Genomic DNA, 20,939 nt, shown 5'->3' with positions numbered 1-20,939 from the left:
GGAGCACTGTATGTAAGCCGGCCCCTAAGGCGAGCTTCTCACTCTGGAGTGTCTTATGAAAGACTGAGTTCACTCTTACTTTAACCTCCCTGTGTGCAGCATCATCTGTGTTAGGACCACAATAATTGGCGACGAGAATACGAATCCAACACAAACTTGCAGCAAACTGTTGGCATCCTGAAGAAGTTCTCGGAGGGTGAGGACTGGGAATCCTATGTCGAATGGCTAGACCAGTACTTTGTAGCCAATGAGCTGGACGGAGAATGAAGTGCTGCAAAAAGGAGAGCGGTCCTCCTCACATTCTGTGGGGCACCGATCTACAGCCTCATGAAGAATCTTCTGGCTCCAGTGAAACCCACAGATAAGTCGTATGAGGAGCTGTGTACACTGGTTCGGGAGCATCATAACCCGAGGGAGAGCGTGCTTTGGTGAGGTATCGGTTTTACACGTGCCAGCGATCTGAAGATCAGGAAGTGGCGAGCTAAGTCGCCGAGCTAAGACGACTTGCAGGATAATGTGACGTTGATGGCTACCTGGAGTAAATGCTCAGAGACTTTCTTGGACTGGGTATTGGCCACGAGACCATCCTACGAAAGCTTTTGGCTGTAGAGACACCGGCCCTCAGTAAGGTCATAGCGATAACACAGGTATTTATGTCCACCAGTGATAACACCAAACAAACCTCTCAGCACACAAGTGCTAGCAATCTTCATAAATTAACTGGAACTGTGTTTGTCAGCAGACATGTACAGGGCAGAAACCACGAGTCTGCAACTGTCAGCAGGCCTCAGGTGACCCAGATGACTCAGAGTCCCCAACAAAGGATGAATGCAAGGCAATTCACACCTTGTTGGCGTTGTGGAGGCTTCCATTCAGCCTATTCATGCCGCTTCAAAGGGTATGTTTGCAAGAGCTGTGGAAGAATGGGGCATCTCCAACGGCCTTGCGAATGAGCTGCAAGCTCTGCAATACCTGCTAACCACCATATGGCAGAGGAAGATCGGTCCATGGTGGATCAAAGCAATTTAGAGCCTCAGAGAGAGGAGGCAAATGCTGAATTACACGGGGTGCACACTTTTTCGACGAAATGTCCACCTAAACTGCTAAATGTAAAATTGAATGGCTTACCCATAACCATGGAACTAGACACTGGAGCTAGCCAATCCATCGTGAGTAAAAATATGTTTGAGAAACTGTGGTGCAACAAGGCATTCAGACCAGCCCGAAGCCCCATCCACACGAAAATCAGAATGTACACCAAAGAGCTTATCACTATCCTGGGCAGCGCCATGGTCAAGGTCACCTACGATGGCACGGTGCACAAACTGCCACTCTGGATTGTCCCGGGCGATGGCCCCACAGTGCTTGGAAGGAGCTGGCTGGGCAAAATCGGCTAGAACTGGGATACCATCCGAGCGTTATCACATGACGATGAGGCCTTATGTACCCAGGTTCTGAACAAATTTCCTTCCATTTCTGAGCCAGGCATTGGAAGCTTTTCCGGGGCGAAGGTGCAGATTCACTTGGTCCCAGAAGCATGACCCATTCAGAACTTAAAGAAGGCTAACTTTGAAGGTATGAGGCGTGAATTGGCTGAGATGTATTGGCGAATGATACTTAAGGGGTTGACTGTGGATGGGCAATGGCAGACATTTAGAGACCGCATGGATGAACTACAACAATTGTACATTCATGTCTGGCATAGAAATAAAAAAGGGAAGGTGGCTCAACCGTGGCTATCAAGGGAAATCAGATATAGTATTAAAGCCAAGGAAGTGGCATACAAATTGGCCAGAAATAGCAGCGAACCTGGGGACTGGGAGAAATTTAGAACTCAGCAGAGGAGGACAAAGGGTTTGATTAGGGCAGGGAAAATGGAGTATGAGAAGAAGCTTGCAGGGAACATTAAGACGGATTGCAAAAGTTTCTATAGATATGCAAAGAGAAAAAGGTTAGTAAAGACAAACGTAGGTCCCCTGCAGTCAGAATCAGGGGAAGTCATAACGGGGAACAAAGAAATGGCGGACCAATTGAACAAGTACTTTGGTTCGGTATTCACGAAGGAGGACACGAACAACCTTCCGGTTATAAAAGGGGTCGGGGGGTCTAGTAAGGAGGAGGAACTGAGGGAAATCCTTATTAGCCGGGAAATTGTGTTGGGGAAATTGATGGGATTGAAGGCCGATAAATCCCCAGGGCCTGATGGACTGCATCCCAGAGTACTTAAGGAGGTGGCCTTGGAATTAGTGGATGCGTTGACAGTTATTTTCCAACATTCCATTGACTCTGGATCAGTTCCTATGGAGTGGAGGGTAGCCAATGTAACCCCACTTTTTAAAAAAGGAGGGAGAGAGAAAACATGGGAATTATAGACCGGTCAGCCTGACATCGGTAGTGGTTAAAATGATGGATTCAATTATTAAGGATGTCATAGTAGTGCATTTGGAAAGAGGTGACATGATAGGTCCAAGTCAGCATGGATTTGTGAAAGGGAAATCATGCTTGACAAATCTTCTGGAATTTTTTGAGGATGTTTCCAGTAGAGTGGATAAGGGAGAACCAGTTGATGTGGTATATTTGGACTTTCAGAAGGCGTTCGACAAGGTCCCACACAAGAGATTGATGTGCAAAGTTAGAGCACATGGGATTGGGGGTAGTGTACTGACATGGATTGAGAACTGGTTGTCAGACAGGAAGCAAAGAGTAGGAGTAAATGGGTACTTTTCAGAATGGCAGGCAGTGACTAGTGGGGTCCCGCAAGGTTCTGTGCTGGGGCCCCAGCTGTTTACACTGTACATTAATGATTTAGATGAGGGGATTAAATGTAGTATCTCCAAATTTGCGGATGACACTAAGTTGGGTGGCAGTGTGAGCTGCGAGGAGGATGCTGTGAAGCTGCAGAGCGACTTGGATAGGTTAGGTGCGTGGGCAAATGCATGGCAGATGAAGTATAATGTGGATAAATGTGAGGTTATCCACTTTGGTGGTAAAAACAGAGAGACAGACTATTATCTGAATGGTGACAGATTAGGAAAAGGGGAGGTGCAAAGAGACCTGGGTGTCATGGTACATCAGTCATTGAAGGTTGGCATGCAGGTGCAGCAGGCGGTTAAGAAAGCAAATGGCATGTTGGCCTTCATAGCAAGGGGATTTGAGTACAGGGGCAGGGAGGTGTTGCTACAGTTGTACAGGGCATTGGTGAGGCCACACCTGGAGTATTGTGTACAGTTTTGGTCTCCTAACCTGAGGAAGGACATTCTTGCTATTGAGGGAGTGCAGCAAAGGTTCACCAGACTGATTCCCGGGATGGCGGGACTGACCTATCAAGAAAGACTGGATCAACTGGGCTTGTATTCACTGGAGTTCAGAAGAATGAGAGGGGACCTCATAGAAACATATAAAATTCTGACGGGGTTAGACAGGTTAGATGCAGGAAGAATGTTCCCAATGTTGGGGAAGTCCAGAACCAGGGGTCACAGGCTAAGGATAAGGGGTAAGCCATTTAGGACCGAGATGCGGAGGAAATTCTTCACCCAGAGAGTGGTGAACCTGTGGAATTCTCTACCACAGAATGTTGTTGAGGCCAATTCACTAAATATATTCAAAAAGGAGTTATATGAGGTCCTTACTGCTGGACAGGCTGCAACACGAGGGCATCATCTCCCTAGTGGAATTCAGCGAGTGGCCAGCCCGATTGTTCCAGTACACAAAAGTGATGGCACGGTCAGGGTTTGCAGCGATTATAAAGTAACTATAAATCGTTTGTCGCTACAGGACCAATACCCGCGACCTAAGACAGACGACCTATTTGGCGCGCTGTCAGGAGGCAAGGCGTTCACCAAGCTTGACCTGACTTCGGCCTACATGACGCAGGAGCTGGAGGAGTTATCGAAGGGCCTCACCTGCATCAACATGCAAAAGCGACTATTCATCTACAACAGATGCCCGTTTGGAATTCGGTCGGCTGCAGCGATCTTCCAGAGAAACATGGAGAGCCTACTCAAGTCAGTACCACACACGGTGGTCTTTTAGGACGACATATTAGTTATGGGTCGGGACACCACGGAACACAGTCAAAACCTGGAGGAGGTCCTCCAGCGACTGGATCGTGTAGGGCTGCGGCTGACGAGGTCGAAATGCGTCTTCTTGGCAACAGAAGTGGAGTTTTTGGGGAGAAAGATCACGGCGGACGGCATTCGGCCCACAGACGCCAAGACAGAGGCTATCGGGAATGCGCCCAGGCCACAGAACGTCACGGATCTGCGGTCGTTCCTGGGACTCCTCAATTATTTTGGTAACTTCCTACCGGGGTTAAGCACCTTTTAGAGCCCATACCTGTGTTATTGCACAAAGGTGAGAACTGGGTATGGGGGAAAAAAAACAAGTAATTGCTTTTGAGAAAGCCAGAAACCTTTTATGCTCCAACAAGCTGCTTGTATTGTATAACCCATGTAAAAGACTTGTGCTAGCATGTGATGCGTCGTAGTACGGTGTTGGGTGTGTATTACAACAAGCTGACATTGCGGGCAAGTTGCAAACTGTCGCCTATGCTTCCAGGAGCTGTCTGAGTCCGAGAGGGCCTACAGCATGATTGAGAAAGAGACATTAGCATGTGTGTTCGGGGTAAAGAAAATGCATCAGTACCTGTTTGGCCTCAAATTTGAGCTGGAAATCGATCACATAGCCCTCACATCCCTGTTCGCTGAAAACAAGGGGTTAAATACTAATGCCTCAGCCCGCATACAAAGGTGGGCACTCACGTTCTCAGCGTATAACTATACCATCCGCCACAGGCCAGGCACTGAGAACTGCGCGAATGCTCTCAGTCGGCTATCATTGCCCACCACGGGGATGGAAATGGCGAAGCCTGCAAACTTGTTGATGGTGGCGCACTCCGCTGACTTGTTGATGGTTAGGGAAGCGTTTGAAAATGATAAATCACCTGTCACGGCTCACCAGATTAGGACTTGCACCAGCCAAGATCCTCTGCTGTCTCTAGTAAAAAACTATCTACTGCATGGGAGCTGGGCAAGCATCCCCGTTGAAATGCATGAGCCAATCAAGCCGTTCGAGCGGCGAAAGGACGAGCTGTCCAGTCAGGCAGACTGCCTGTTGTTGGGCAACCGCATCGTGCTAACAAAAAAGGGCAGGGAGTCGTTCACTTCGGATCTCCACAGCACACACCCGAGTATCGTAATGATGAAAGTGACAGCCAGATCCCACGTGTGGTGGCCCGGTATCGACTCTGACTTAGAGTCCAATGTATGGCAATGCAGCGTATGTGCTCAGTTGTCCAACGCGCCAAGAGAGGCACCACTAAGTTTGTGGTCCTGGCCCTCCAGACCATGGTCGAGGATCCATGTCAACTATGCGGGCCCATTTCTAGGTAAAATATTCCTGGTGGTGGTGGATGCTTTTTCAAAATGGATTGAATGTGAAATAATGTCGGGAAGCACCGCTACCACTACCATTGAAAGCCTGAGGACCATATTTACCACCCACGGCCTACCTGACATACTGGTCAGTGACAACGGGTCATGTTTCACCAGTGCCAAATTTGAAGAATTCATGACCCGCAATGGGATCAAACATGTCACCTCGACCCCAGTTAAACCAGCCTCCAATGGGCAGGCAGAGTGGGCAGTACAAACCATCAAACAGAGCCTTAAACGAGTCAAAGAAGGCTCACTCCAAACCCGCCTGTCCCGAATACTGCTCAGCTATAGCACGAGACCCCACTCGCTCACAGGGGTGCCCCCGGCTGAGCGACTCATGAAAAGGACACTTAAAAGCAGACTCTCGCTGGTCCACCTCAAACTGCATGATCAGGTAGAGAGCAGGCGTCAGCAACAAAATGTAAATAATGGTCGCGCTACTGTGTCATGGAAAATTTTTCTGAATGACCGTGTATGTGCTAAACTATGGACATGGTCCCAAGTGGATCGCGGCCACGGTGATAGCTAAAGAAGGGAGTAGGTTGTTTGTCGTCAAACGAGACAATGGACAAATTTGCAGAAAGCACCTGTAGCAAATGAGGCTGCGGTTCACAGACTGCCCTGAACAACCCACAGCAGACACCACCTTTTTCGAAACACAGTAAGCCCATGGTGGAAGACAAGCCATCGTGGGCAACAAAGGCGATATTTTAAAGTCGCGAGTGCCTTTCTGCTGGATCTGACAGCAGCTGCGTGAGCTCGTAAAGAGCTCAAATCTAATAGAGCCCAGTGCAGGCAGAACAGAAAAAGTACATTTATTGTGAAAGTTAAAATGTAGGGAATGTATGTAATTATACGTATATATAAATACTTATATATCTATATATATATATAAACAAAGTTAGTCAGTCAGTCAGTCATGTCTTGTCTTGCCTTGTCTTGATTTGATTTGTATTTGAAAATAAGGGGGAAGGAGCTCATCATGTCACACAGCCCATACGCAGCCTCTCGCTAAAATTGCGATGTTTCTAACTTATGTCATTTGCCATCTTTCAGATGTGGAATAACAAAATCCCACAGCAGATTCTTCTCCTGTCAGGCAGTCCTCGAATGCGTGTTCAATCAAATCAGTATGACTTCAAGTTGCATGTAATGCCTTTTTTCTCAGGCGACATGAAATGCACAGTAAGATCACGAATCACGTTTGCACGCACTCTCTCACTTACACAAACACACAAACAAACTAAAATTCCAGCACCCTCCAAAGGCAGTTTTTGAAATTAGAAATTTGAAATCCGGGACAGACAGCACATCCCTTTTAAACAGACACAGAACGAACCGGGACTGATCGCACACCATTTTCGAGAGACAGGGAATGACCCCGACCATCAGCACATCACCTTAAAAGGGATACGGAAACAGAATGAACAAAAACAGAGAATTCTGTAAAACTCAGCAGGTCGTGCAGATTCTGTGGATGAAGATCCCGGGCTTACGTTCAGTCAGATGATCATTCCGATATTTTAGGAAAAATGTAAAGTTTACAGGTTTTTTCAACTAATATAGCGCCTGGAAAGAAATAGGCAGCGAGGTAGGACAAATGGGGATCTCTGTGATACGGACGAGTGATTGAATAATAAATAGCACAATGCGAAAGGGCAAAAGGGTTGTAAGCTTGCAATAAAGTAACAAAGGATGGTCCAGCCGAGGTTTAAGTGCGAACAGCAGAACCATTACCATACAATGGGATCGGCGCTTATGATCCGATACACTGAACCTAATGTTGAAGCCAGAAGTCTATAACATCCTGAAATATAGTGTGTGGACGCCTTTTAATCAGACCAGGCAACTTGGCCACCCCGGATTGATTTCCTGTACGGTTTGAATTCGGCAGCCAAGGGTCTAATTCAAAAGCCAGCTTCTCACATCTTTTCGGTGCTAGAGAAACAGGACACAATCATATTAAGGTCAGAGTATCTTTCACTTTGAATTGAAGATTGACGCCGAATGTATGCTTATCCCAATGGAGGTGAGCTCATGCATGCAGAAATGAAGATATACTGATCAATATTGGCCGGTACCAAACATGGCATTCGGTTGTCCAATGAGACATAAAGCCGAGTACATCTGAGATACTTTGACTTTACTCAGTTAGGTGAGTTTCACTTTGCTCCTGGGAAACTCCAGGATTTGGACGCTGTGGGATCAACGAAGCGAAATCACACGTTTTAATTTGAAATATGTCCGTTTTCTCAAATGTTTACCGGCTCAGAAGCCATTCTTTGACTAAAAGTTGGCAGGGCTCGTCTGGGATTTGAACCCGAGACCTCTCGCATTTCAATTTTGAAAATCCCAAAACGAAAATGATACACGGAGACCAACGAGCCACCGACAACGAGGAGCGTAGCTCTCAGATTCTGACGGTAGTTTACTATTCGGCCCATCGTGCCTGTGCTGACTCGCAGAGTCCTATCTAATGAGTCCCACGATCCAAAGTCTTGCTAATGTTTAACCTTTGATGAATATATTATTATTTTGAGACATTACATTACCAAAGAGCTGCATCCTTGTCAGTAAAAGGTGAATTTGGAAATGAGGTTAAATGTGATTGACAAAAAAAAGAGATGGCTCAAATTTTTAACACAATAACGACGAAGGTGGGAGCACACTGGATCATCAGTCCATCGCCTCAACCTCTCGGCCACCTCGTCTCCTATTTACAGCAACGTCAGACATCCATCCCCTACTTTTTACATCCAAACAGAAATAATGTGCAAGGAAATCTCCTTCACCGCCTGTTCTGCCCGTGCAACCAGATCGACAGTGATGAAAATGAGCCATTAGCTTCTTAAAGCAAACAGCCTTCCTTGACTTCATGTGAGTGACTGTCCGAAATGGTTGATGTTGAGGCAGAATCATAACAAAGAATATAAAATTCCAGCGGCGAGTTAGTTGACCGTGGTATGACTCGAGCCTGTAATTTTCTGATAACATCACTGTGACAATCGAATTCAGATGCCTTATCCATTAGGCCACGCGGCCGCTGCCATCGGTATAAAATGTGTTGTTTTTTATATTGAGAGAAAATTTGGGACAAGGGTTATTTCAAAGAATTAATGTTGGAAAACTTGAGCATATTTCGAGTAATGAATATATGCTCTGCGATATGTATGCGCACCGGCACAGGCAATGTCAATGTAGCTTGAAACACAACAATTTAACAATTCGATCATCGCAGCTGAAATCACACTCCTTTTAAAACTATGCAGGATGATCCAGATTGTGAGAAAATACGTCATAAAGGGGTAAATTATGAACCGGAACTGACAACCATATCGTTTAAGCAGACACCGAATGATCCTGAACAGCAAGCACATCCCTATTACAAAGATGTACAATGTCCCTTGACTGACAGCAGTTCGCTTTTAATACAATAATGTGGGATTTCTATCATTCTTGAAGGCAATTGTGCTGTGCGTGAGTGAGCGTGGGGCTCAGGACAAGTCGGGGCTGGGACGGTTCTTGAAGCCACAGGTAATAGACAGTCTGGAAGGAGGGAGGGAAGAAAACCAACCCAGAAAAAAAGACAATTTAAAATATCTATATATTATCATAATAAGAAAATAAATAATTTTACAATATTTTTTGTATAAAATTGAATTTGATTTGATTTCAATAAATGAATAATGTTTCATAATCTATATATTGTTGATTGAACGAAGGCTGTGTGACTGGGTGAATTCCACTGGGAATCAGGTGGTGCAGTCAGTAAATACGCAAACACAGTCAGACCATGGTGGAAGACAAGGCACGATGGAAGATTGGGCAATAAATGCGATCTTTTAAAGTCACGAGTGCCTTTCTGTTGGATCTGACAGCAGCTGCGTGTGCTGTGAAAGAGGTCAAATGTAATAGAGCCCAGTGCAGGCAGAACAGAAAAAACTACAATTATTGTGAAAGTTAAAAAGTCGGCAATTTATGTAAATATACGTATATACAAATATTTATATGCATATATATATATATATATAAAAACAAAGTTAGTCAGTCAGTCATGTCTTGTCTTGTCTTGATTTGATTTGTGTATGAAAATGTAGAGGAAGGATTTCATCATGTAACACAGCCCACACACAAGCTCTCGCTAAAATCGCTATGGTTCTACCTTATGTAATTTTCCTTCTTTCAGATATCCCACAGCAGATTCTTCTTCTGTCAGACAGTCCTAAATGCGTGTTCAATCAAATCAGTGTGGCTTCAAGTTGCAAATAATGCCTTTTTTCTCACATGACATGAAATGCACAGTAAGATCGCGCAGCACGTTTGCACGCACTCTCTCGCTTACACAATCACACAAACAAATTAAAATTCCTGCACCCTCCAAAGGCAGTTTTTGAAATTTGATATTGAAATCCGGGACAGACAGCACATCCCTTTTAAACAGACACATGAGGAACCGGGACTGATCGCACACCATTTTCGAGAGACAGAGAATGACCCCGACCATCAGCACATCACCTGAAAAGGGATAGTGAAACAGAATGAACAAAATCAGAAAATTCTATAAAACTCAGCAGGTCGTGCAGATTCTGTGGATGAAGATCCCGGGTTCACATTCAGTAAGATGATCATTCCGATATTTTAGGAAAACATGTAAAGTTTACAGATTTTTCAACAAAAATAACGCCTGAAAAAATAATCAGCGAGGAAGCACAAAAGGCAATATCTGTGATACAGTGGAGCACAGGAATGATTGAATAATAAATGTCACAATGCGAAAAGGCAAAGTGGGTGGTAAGCGGGCAATAAAGTAACAAAGAATTGGCCAGAGGAGGTGTTCGTGGGAACAGCAGAACCATTACCAGACACTGGGAGCGGTGCTTATGATCCGATACGCTGAACCTAATGTTGAGGCCTGAAGACTATAACATGCCTGAAATAAAGGGTGTGAACGCCTTTTCATCACACCAGGCAGCTTGGCCACCCCGGATTGATTTCCTGTACGGTTTGAATTCGGCAACCAAGGGACTAATTCAAAAGCCAGCTTCTCACATCTCTTCGGCGCGAGAGAAAAAGGACGCACCCATATTCAGGGCAGAGTATGTTTCACGTTGAAGTGGAGATTGACGCCGAACGTCTGCTTATCCTTATGGAGGTGAGCTCATGCATGCAGAAATGAAGATATACTGATCAAGTATTGGCCGGAAACAAACACGTGTTTAGGTTGTCCAATGAGACACAGAGTCGAGAACATCTGAAATGCTTTTATTTTACTCAATTCGGTGAATTTCACTTTACTCCTGGGAAACTTCAGGATTTGGACGATGTGGGAACAACGGAGCGAAATCACACGTTTTAATTTGAAATTTGTCTGTTTAACCATTTGTCGACAGGCTCAGAAGCGGTTCTTTTACTAAAAATTGACAGGGCTCGACCGTGAATTGACCCCGTGACCTATCGCATTTCCAAATATGAAAATCTAGAAGCGAGAAACGTACCCCTGGACCAACGAGCCTCCGACATGAATGAGCGTAGCTCTCAGATTCTGACGGTAGTTTACCATTCTGCCCATCGTGCCTATGCTGTCTCTCAGAGACCAATTTAATGAGTCGCCCTATCCATAGTCCTGTTAATGTTTTCCCTTTGATGAATATATTATTAATTTGTGACATTACATTGCCAAAGAGCTGCATCCTTGTCAGTAAAAGGTGAATTTGGTAATGAGATTAAGTGTGATTGACACAAAAAACAGAGGGGTCAAATGACTTTGGTGGGTGCACACTGGATCAGCAGTCCATCGCCTGAACCTCTCGGCCACCTCGTCTCCTGTTTACAGCGACGTCAGACAGCCATCCCTTACTTTTTGCATCCAAACAGGTATAATGTGCAAGAAAGTCTACTTCAACGCCTGTTCTGCCCGTGCAACCAGAGCGGCAGTGATGAAAATTTACCATTAGCTTCTTAAAACAAACAGCCATCCTTTACTTAAGGTGAGTGACTGTACGAGTTGGTTGGTTTTGAGGCAGAATCATAATATTAAATATAACATTCCACGCAGCGAGTAAGTTGACCGCGGCAAGACTCGAACCTGCACTCTTCTGATAACAACGCGGTTATAACCGAAGTCAGACGCCTTATCCATTAGGCCACGCGGCCGCTGCAGTGCACGCAACATTTGTTGCTTTTTATATTGAGAGAAAATTTGGGACAGGGGTTTTTTCAATGAATGGATGTGGGACACCATGAGCATATTTCGAGTAATGAATAGATGCGCTGCTTTATGGAAGCGCACGGGCACAGGCAACGTCTCTATAGCTTGAAACTCAACAGTTTAACAATTCGGTCATCGCAGCTGAAATCACACTCCTTTCAAAAATACAGGATGATCCGGCCTTCTGAGATATTTCGACTTAAAAGGGCAAATTATGAACCGAAACTGACAACCACCCCGTTTAAATAGACAGCGAATGATCCGGGACTGCAAGTACATCCCTCTTACAGGTGTAGAATGAACCTTGACTGACAGCAGTTCCGTTTTAAAAGAATAAAGTGGAATTCCAACATTCCTGAAGGCAACTGTGCTGTGCGTGAGTGAGCGTGGGGCTCAGGACCACGCGGGGCAGGGACGGGTGTTGAAGCCACAGGTGATCCAGAGGCAGAAAGGAGGGAGCTAAGTAAAACCAACCCAGACAAAAAGCCAATTTGAAATATATATATATTTATCATAATGTGAAAATAAATAAATTTACATTATTATTTCAAATAATTGAATTTGATTTTATTTAACTAAATACATAATTGTTTCATAATCTTTATATTTTTGATTGAACGCAGGCTGTGTGACTGGTTGAATTCCACTGGAAATCAGTGGGTGCAGTCAGTAAATACCCAAACACAGTCAGCCCATGGTGGAAGACAAGCCAAGAGGGAAGCTATGGGCAACAAATGCGTTCTTTTAAAGTCGCGAGTGCCATTCTGCTGGATCTGGCAGCAGTTGCTTGTGCTGTGAAAGAGGTCAAATGTAATAGAGCCCAGTGCAGGCAGAACAGAAAAAGTACATTTATTGTGAAAGTTATCATGTCGGGAATGGATATAAATATACATATATATAAATATATATATTTATGTATATATATATATATATATAAACAAAGTCAGTCAGTCAGTCATGTCTTGTCTTGTCTTGATTTGATTTGTATTTGAAAATAAGGGGGAAGGAGGACATCATGCCACACAGCCCATACGCAAGCACTCGCTAAAATCGCTATGTTTCTAACTTATGTAATTTGCCTTCTTTCAGATGTGGAATAGCAAAATCCCACAGCAGATTCTTCTCCTGTCAGGCAGGCCTCGAATGCGTGTTCAATCAAATCAGTGTGGCTTCAAGTTGCAAATAATGCATATTTTCTCACATGACATGAAATGCACAATAAGATCGCGCAACACGTTTGCACGCACTCTCTCGCTGACACAAACACACAAACAAACTAAAATTCCTGCACCTTCCAAAGGCCTGTGCTTTCCCTGCTCTGTGTGAGTCTCAGTACCACACCGCGTGCAATATACTAAGATGCGTAAGGCGGAGGAAGGAACCTGATCGCATTCTGTTGTGTGGAGCTCAGTACCACACCTAGTGAGATGTGCAAACTCCCCACACCAGCTGAGCCCCTGGGGCAGAGCCGGTAGCTGCCTCCCTGCAATTACAGACAGGGAGCAGTGACTGAGGTTGTAGTTTCACATGCTTACACTGCATTATTAGGCGATTCCTCAGCTGATAATCTCCCAACAAAGAGTTCATGGAGTGTATATTATAAATGAGATCAACTTCAGCATCAGAAAATCTTTCCTTGATTTGCGACAATTATCTCTATGCAGCTTCTCGCTGCAAAAGAATGAACTTAATATAATTTCACCTTGGCTCTCGGTCAGTGTGGCTCAGTGTATTTTGGAAATGCAAGGTAATTGGCCACTCCTGAACCAATTTACAGCTTGCCCCAGCCATGAGCAGTGCATCATTCGCTGCAGTGTTACAAAACACACTTCTATGCCCGTTGTTTTAAAGTCAGCAGCAAATGACTCGACTTCTCTCAACATATGTAACTGGAACTGCCGATTGACACTGTAAATGTTGCAAACATTTAACTGCAAGTGTCCGATCAATCATGGTTATCATTAGGCATCCATGTACCTTTTTGTGCTACACCCTCGCTTATCACAGCATGGCTATCAGTCAATGCACTGCCAGTGTGAAAAAATACAACCTTTTAAACTTAGCAACGTGTGCAAGACTTTAATCAGAGAGCGCTTGGGCCATGGGCAGTGATAACCTATCCTGAGCATTAAGATATTCATCAGGCCTGGGCCCCTCCTGTATTTCGCATTGGCTCATTGTGTGCCTATGTTTAGGATTCTCAGGCGATTTCCCAGCTCTGAATTCATGCAGTGTTTGATGTAATTCACTGTGTCTTCGGCACAGTGAGATCTAGCCTGGTGTACAAACTTTGTATCTTTAAGAACACTTCATAACACTAGCCTGGATTGCAAGCTTTGTATCTTTATGAACCATTCAACAGAACATTAAATCAACAGATGTAATTAGAATTGCTGATTGACAATGTAAGTTTTGCCAAAATTTAACTGCAGTGTGAGAATAATCACAATTATCATTGTGCTTCAATGTACGTTTTGGCGCTGTATTACCCTAACAAACCTAGCTCATCCCAGCACAGCTATCAGGCAATTCATAGCCAGTGTGCAAACATGCACATTTTGAACTTAGCAACGTGGGCAAGACTGGAATCAGAAAGTGCCTGGCCCGTGGGAAGTGATAACTTAATTTGAGCATTAAGATTTTCATTGTCATTATACATGACATTAACACAATCTGATCTCCGAGATCTGTTTGGGACTCATCGCCCCGAAGTGAGGACTGAGTGGGCGAGACATTACCTTCCAGGGTTAGGTATTCTTTCAAAAAGGTGTGAGAAAATTCTGGTTCACTTCCTTGCAGTCCGATATATCTCAGTTCGGAGAGCATTAGCGTTAAGACCAAAAAGTACCTGCTTCAATTTCGGGTTTCGGAAATTTTTGATTATTTTGTTTAAGGGGAGTGGCTGGTTTTGTATGAGGACAGTGCTTGAGGGATGGGATGTTCAGCGGTTCCATGATAATTTTCAAAACGAATTTTGTTAGATGCAGCGCTCTTTTTCTGTTACTTTCTATTCACACTCTGCTCAGTTTTGAATATGAACAGTGAAAAATGTTTAAGCGATGTGATGTGTTCAATGTTTATGCAGTAACTCTGTCACCCAGTGTGAGCCGGAAACACAATCCGACAGGCTGTGTTTAAACACACCGTCAGGGCACTTGGTGGTCAGTTAGCTTCGTTGGTCAGAGCATGGTGCTACTCACGCTAAGGTCGCTGGTTTGATTATTGTACGGGTCATTTGAATGCAATTTATATTTTTTTCGGTTTTTCATAACATTTAAAATCCAATCTTTATAATGAAACAAATCTATACAATATCACAAGGGTTGGGAATTATTTGGTATAACATCCATTGCTTCTTTGCCGCCGGGGTGGAGAGGCACATCCTTCTGTTTATTTGTGTTTCTTGGTCTGCTTATAAACAATAAACTGTCGGCTTGTTCCCGTAAATGGTCATTAGCAGGAACGGACAGACAGAACGGTTCTGTCCCCCGAGATAAGAAAAAGGCTCCAGATCAGGACAAATACACCAAATGAAATTTTAACCCAGCACCGAGAGTGAATAACCCATAGAAAAGGACAGAATGAAATAGATTTCAGTGGATGCCTACCCGCACTTAATGCTGTGGTTGCACGGACATGCCTTTCGTGTTCTCAGCAAATTTGCCATTTGCTACGAACAGTTTTACCTGGCACGAATGTGATGTGAATTTCGAAGGAGCAAGGAGGAAAGACTGCGTTTGTCTGCTTGCTGGCAAAGTCACTTGCAGCAGCTTCCCTGGTGGTCTCGTGGCTAGGATTTGCACTTTCACTGTTCGTGCTCAGGGTTTGCTTCCCGGTCAGGGAACAGTGTATTTTGGGTTGTTTGAACTGCAAGGTAAACGGCTGCTCCTGAACAAATTTGCAGCTCACCACAGTGCTGCTGCCCCAACCTTCAGCAGCGCATCATTCGTTGCAACAATACAAGATACTTCTGTGCTTGCTATTTCAAAGTCAGCAGTGAATGACTAGATCTCTCTCAACAAATGGAACTAGAATTGCTTATCGATGCTCTAAATGTTTATAATCATGGCTATCATTAGTCGTTCATGTACCTTTTTGCACCACATCACCCTCGCTTATCACAGCACGGCTATTAATCAATGCATTGCCAGTGTAGAAAAATTCAACATTTTAATCTTAGTAACTTGTGCAACACTGTAATCAGAGAATGCCTGGGCCATGGGCTTATTATGAACATTAAGATATCCATTTGGCCTGGCCCTTCCTGGATTGCACATTGGCTCACTGTATGTCTATGTTTAAGTTTCACAGGCGATTTCCCAGATCTGAATTCCCCAGCTGAGACTTCATGGAGTGTCTGATCTAAAGGAGATTCAACATCAGTACCGTTAACTCTCTCCTTGTTTCACGACTCTTATCTCTCTTCAGCATCTCACTGCTAAGGACTGAACCTTTTATAATTTCACCTTGGCTCGAATTCATTGCGGCTCAGTGTGACTTCGGCACTTCTCCCATTCACAACCCATCAGTGCCATCAAAAGAACGGGGAATTTTACTAAAATTTTATATTCTGAAATTTGAATAAACACAGCAGCATATTTCACTGTGTCTTCAACACTGTGAGATGTAGCCTGGTGAGCTTTGCATCATTATGAACACTTCAGCAGAACATTAAATCAACATATGGAACGAGAGTTACTGATTGACACTAATTTTTGCCAACATTTAACTGCAGTGTGAGAACAATCACAATTATCATTTGGCTTCCATTTACGTTCGAGGGCGGCATCACCCTAACAAACCTAGCTGCTCATAGCACGGCGATCAGTCAATTCATTGCCAGTGTGGAAAAATACACATTTTGAACTAAGCAACGTGTGCAAGACTGGCATCAGATACTGCCTGTGCCGTGGGCAATGATAACCTAACCTGAACGTTAAGATTTTCATTATCATTATACATTACATTAACACAACCTGAGCTCAGAGACCAGTTTGGGACCCATTGCCTGAGTGGGCGGGGCAATTCCTCCCGGGGTTAGGTTTGCTTTCAAAAAAGTGTGAGAAAGTTTTGCTTCATTTGCTTTCGGGCCGAAAAAGCTCTGTTGGGAGAGCGTTCGGCTGAAGATCTGAAGGTCCCTGGCAGGGCACAAATCTTGGGTTTCGGCAATTTCTGGTTATTTTGTGTTTTCTTCAAATTGAAGGGGAGCAGCTGGTTTTATATGTGGATAATGCTTGAGGGACAGGCTGTTCAGCGGTTGTGTGATAATTATCAAAATGAATTCTGTTATATTCAGCGCTCTTTTTCTGTTACTTTCCATTTACACTCTGCCCAGTTTTGTATATGAACAGTGATGAAAATGTACCATTAGTTTCTTAAAGCAAACAACCTTCCTTTACTTCAGGTGAGTGACTGTACGAGATGGTTGGTTTTGAGGCAGAATCAAAACAAAGAATATCAAAATTCACCCGGTGAGTAAGTTGACCGTCACAGGACTCGAACCTGCGATCTTCTGATAGCATCGCTGTTGCAACCGAAGTCAGACGCCTTATCCATTAGGTCACGCGGCTGCTGCTGTCGGCCGAACATTTCCGGTTTTTTATATTGAGAGCAAATTTGGGACAAGATTTATATCAAGGAATGGATGTCGGAAACCATGAGCATATTTCGAGTAATGAACAGATGCGCTGCGATATGGATGCGCACGGGCACGGTCAACGTCAATGTAGCTTGAAACATAACAGTTTAACAATTCGGTCATCGCAGCTGAAATCACACTCCTTTTAAAACTATAGAGGATGATCCGGATAGTGAGAAAATACGTCACAAATGGGCAAATTATGAACAGGAACTGACAACCATCCCGTTTAAGCAGACACCGAATAATTCAGAACAGCAAGCACATCCCTATTACAAAGAGGTAGAATGACCCTTGACCTCAGCAGTTCCCTTTTAAAGGAATAAAGTGAGATTTCTATCATTCTTGAAGGCAATTATGCTGTGCGAGATTGAGCGTGGGGCTCAGGACCACGCGGGGCTGCGGCGGTTGTTGCAGCCACAGGTGATAGACAGGCAGGAAGAAGGGAGAGAAATAAAACCAACCCAGACAAAAAGCCAATTTAAAATATATATATATTTATCATAATAAGAAAATAAATAATTGTACAATTTTATTGCAAAAAAGTGAATTTGATTTGATTTATATAAATAAATAATTGTTTGATAACCTATATACTTTTGATTGAACGAAAGTTGTGTGACTGCATGAATTTCACTTGAAATCAGGTGGTGCAGTCAACAAATACCCAAACACAGTAATCCCATGGTGGAGGGCAAGCCACGAGGGAAGATGTGGGCAACAAAGGCAATCTTTTAAAGTCGCGAGTGCCTTTCTGCTGGATCTGACAGCAGCTGCGTGTGCTGTGAAAGAGGTCAAATATAACAGAGCCCAGTGCAGGCAGAACAGAATAGGTACATTTATTGTGAAAGTTAAAAAGTAGGGAATGTATGTAAATATACGTAAATATAAATATTTATTTATATATATATATATATAAACAAAGTCAGTCAGTCAATCATGTTTTGTCTTGTCTTGATTTGATTTTTATTTGAAAATAAGGGGAAAGGAGGTCATCCTGTCACACAGCCCATATGCAAGCTCTCGCTAAAATCGCTATGATTCTAACTTTTGAGATTTGCCTTCTTTCAGATGTGGAATAGCAAAATCCCACAACAGTCTCTTCTCCTGTCAGGCGGTCCTCGAATGCGTATTTCAATCAAACCAGTATGGCTTCAAGTTGCATATAATGCCTTTTTTCTCACATGAAATGAAATGCACAGTAAGATCGCCCAGCACGTTTGCACGAAATCTCTCGCTTACACAAACACACAAACAAACTAAAATTTCTTCACCCTCCAAAGGCAGTTTTTGAAATTTGGACGCTGTGGGAACAACGGAGCGAAATTACACGTTTTGATTTGAAATATGTCTGTTTTCTCACATGTCGACCGGATCAGAACCGGTTCTTTGACTAAAAGTTGGCAGCTCTCCTCCAGGATATCTCGCATTTCAAATATGAACATCCCTAAACAAGAATCATACCCTACACCAAGGAGCCGCCGACAACGAGGAGCGTAGCTGTCAGATTCTGCCGCTAGTTTACTATTTGGCCCATCGTGCCTGTGCTCACTCTCAGAGACGGATCTGATGAGTCCCCCTCTTCATAGTCTGCTTAGGTTTTCCCTTTGATGAATGTATTATTACATTGCATAAACAAACTGCAGTATCCTTGTCAGTAAATGTTGAATTTTGCCATGAGATTGTTTGATAAAAAAAATAGAGAGGTCAAATATTTAACACAATAACGACAAGGGTAGGAGCACACTGGATCAGCAGTCCATCGCCTGAACCTCTCGGCCACCTCGTCTCCTATTTACAACGACGTCAGATATCCATCCCTTACTTTTTGCATCCAAACAGAAATAATGTGCATGAAAATCTACTTCACCGCTTGTTCTGCCCATGCAACCAGATCGACAGTGATGAAAATGTGCCATTAGCTTCAGAAAGCATGCAGCCTTCCTTAACTTCACGTGAATGACAGTCCGAGATGGTTGGTTTTGAGGCAGAATAAAACAAAGAATATAAAAGTCGATAAGGCGAGTTAGTTGAGCGCAGCAGGACTCAAGCCTGCAACCTTTTTATAATATCGCGGTTACAATTGAAATCAGACGCTTATCCATTTGGCCACGCGGCCGCTGCTGGATACAGAAAATTTGTTGATGGTTATATAGAGAGCAAATTTGGGACAAAGGTGACATCAAGTTGTGGATTTCGGAAAACATGAGCATATTTCGAGTCATGAATAGATGCGCTGCGATATGGATGCGCACGGGCACAGGCAACGTCAATGTAGCTTGACACATAACAGTTTAACAATTCGGTCATCGCAGCTGAAATCAACTCCTTTTAAAACTATACAGGATGATCCGGATTATGAGGAAATACGTCTTAAAGGGGCAAATTATGAATGGGAACTTTCAACCTTCGCATTTAAACAGACATCGAATGATCCGATACTGCAAGCACATCCCTCTTACACAGATGCAGAATGACCCTTAACGGACAGCAGTTCCCTTTTCAAAGAATAAAACGGGATTTCTATCATTCCTGAAGGCTGTGAGTGAGTGAGTGTGGGGCTCTGGACCAGTCGGGGCTGGGACGGTTGTTGAAGCCACAGGTGATAGATAGGCAGGAAGGAGGGAGGGAAGTAAAACCAAACAAGACAAAAAGCCAATTTAAACTATATATATATTTATCATAATAAAAATAAAATTACAATTTTATTGCAAAAAATTGAATTTGATTTGATTTAAATAAATAAATAATTGTTTCATAATCTGTATACTTTTGGTTGGACGAAGGCTGGGTGACTGGATGAATTCCATTGGAAATCAGGGGGTGCAGTCAGTAAATACCCAAACTCAGTAAGCCCATGGTGGAAGACAAACCACGAGAGAAGATGTGGGCAACAAAGGCGATCTTTTAAAGTCGCGAGTGCCTTTCTGCTGGATCTGACAGCAGCTGCGTGTGCTGTGAAAGATGTCAAATGTAATAGAGCCCAGTGCAGGCAGAACAGAAAAAGCACATTTGTAGTCAAAGTTAAAAAGTAGGGAATGTATGTAAATTTGCTTATATATAAATATTTACATATGTATATACATAAACAAATTCAGTCAGTCAGTCATGTCTTGTCTTGTCTTGATTTGATTTGTATTTGAAAATAAGGTGGAAGGAGTTCAACATGTCACACGCAAGCTCTCGCTAAAATCGCTATTTTTTATCCAGCTTTTACCACGAAGCTGCAAAATTCAGCTCATGATTTGGGGCGGTGCAAAAGCTTACCGGCCTGCCTTCTAGTTTCACTGAAATTATGATGTCAATCGTCATGCAGTGCTCTGCCCGCACCCCGGATGGAAAATTAGGCCCTAACGCCTCATTATACGCCCTGCCCAGGAAACGCCTGAAAAACCAGACATTCGCAGGGTGCAGCAGGCAGTATTTGTGGCGTATTTAAATAGAGTGATGAGGATCCTACATCGCAGGTCACATTGACTGTAACATTTCCGCACAGCACACTGGCTGAAGTTCTGACTTGAAAGCGGCAGTTTTATTTGCCATTACAGTGTCCTAACAACGTCAGTGGTGCAGGTAAATATCTCATGATCTCAGTAGCGAGAAGTCTGACCTTTTCGATGTGCAGTTAAAATCAGTAGAGTTTAGTGGGAATTCCATC

At 43.7% G+C, this 20,939-nt stretch overlaps 1 non-coding gene across 1 annotated transcript; it reads right to left on the bottom strand.

Moving 5' to 3' along the window:
* Positions 1 to 11,499: 11,499 nt before the first annotated feature.
* On the bottom strand, positions 11,500 to 11,588 carry trnar-ucg (transfer RNA arginine (anticodon UCG)). The gene is given in 2 exon segments: positions 11,500 to 11,535; positions 11,552 to 11,588. It is a non-coding gene; the product is annotated as a tRNA-Arg (tRNA).
* Positions 11,589 to 20,939: the final 9,351 nt, after the last annotated feature.

This window comes from Pristiophorus japonicus, unplaced genomic scaffold (genome assembly GCF_044704955.1).
Source record: "Pristiophorus japonicus isolate sPriJap1 unplaced genomic scaffold, sPriJap1.hap1 HAP1_SCAFFOLD_42, whole genome shotgun sequence".
NCBI classification, from domain to species: Eukaryota; Metazoa; Chordata; class Chondrichthyes; family Pristiophoridae; genus Pristiophorus; species Pristiophorus japonicus.
This window is presented reverse-complemented; position numbering and strand designations above follow the sequence as displayed.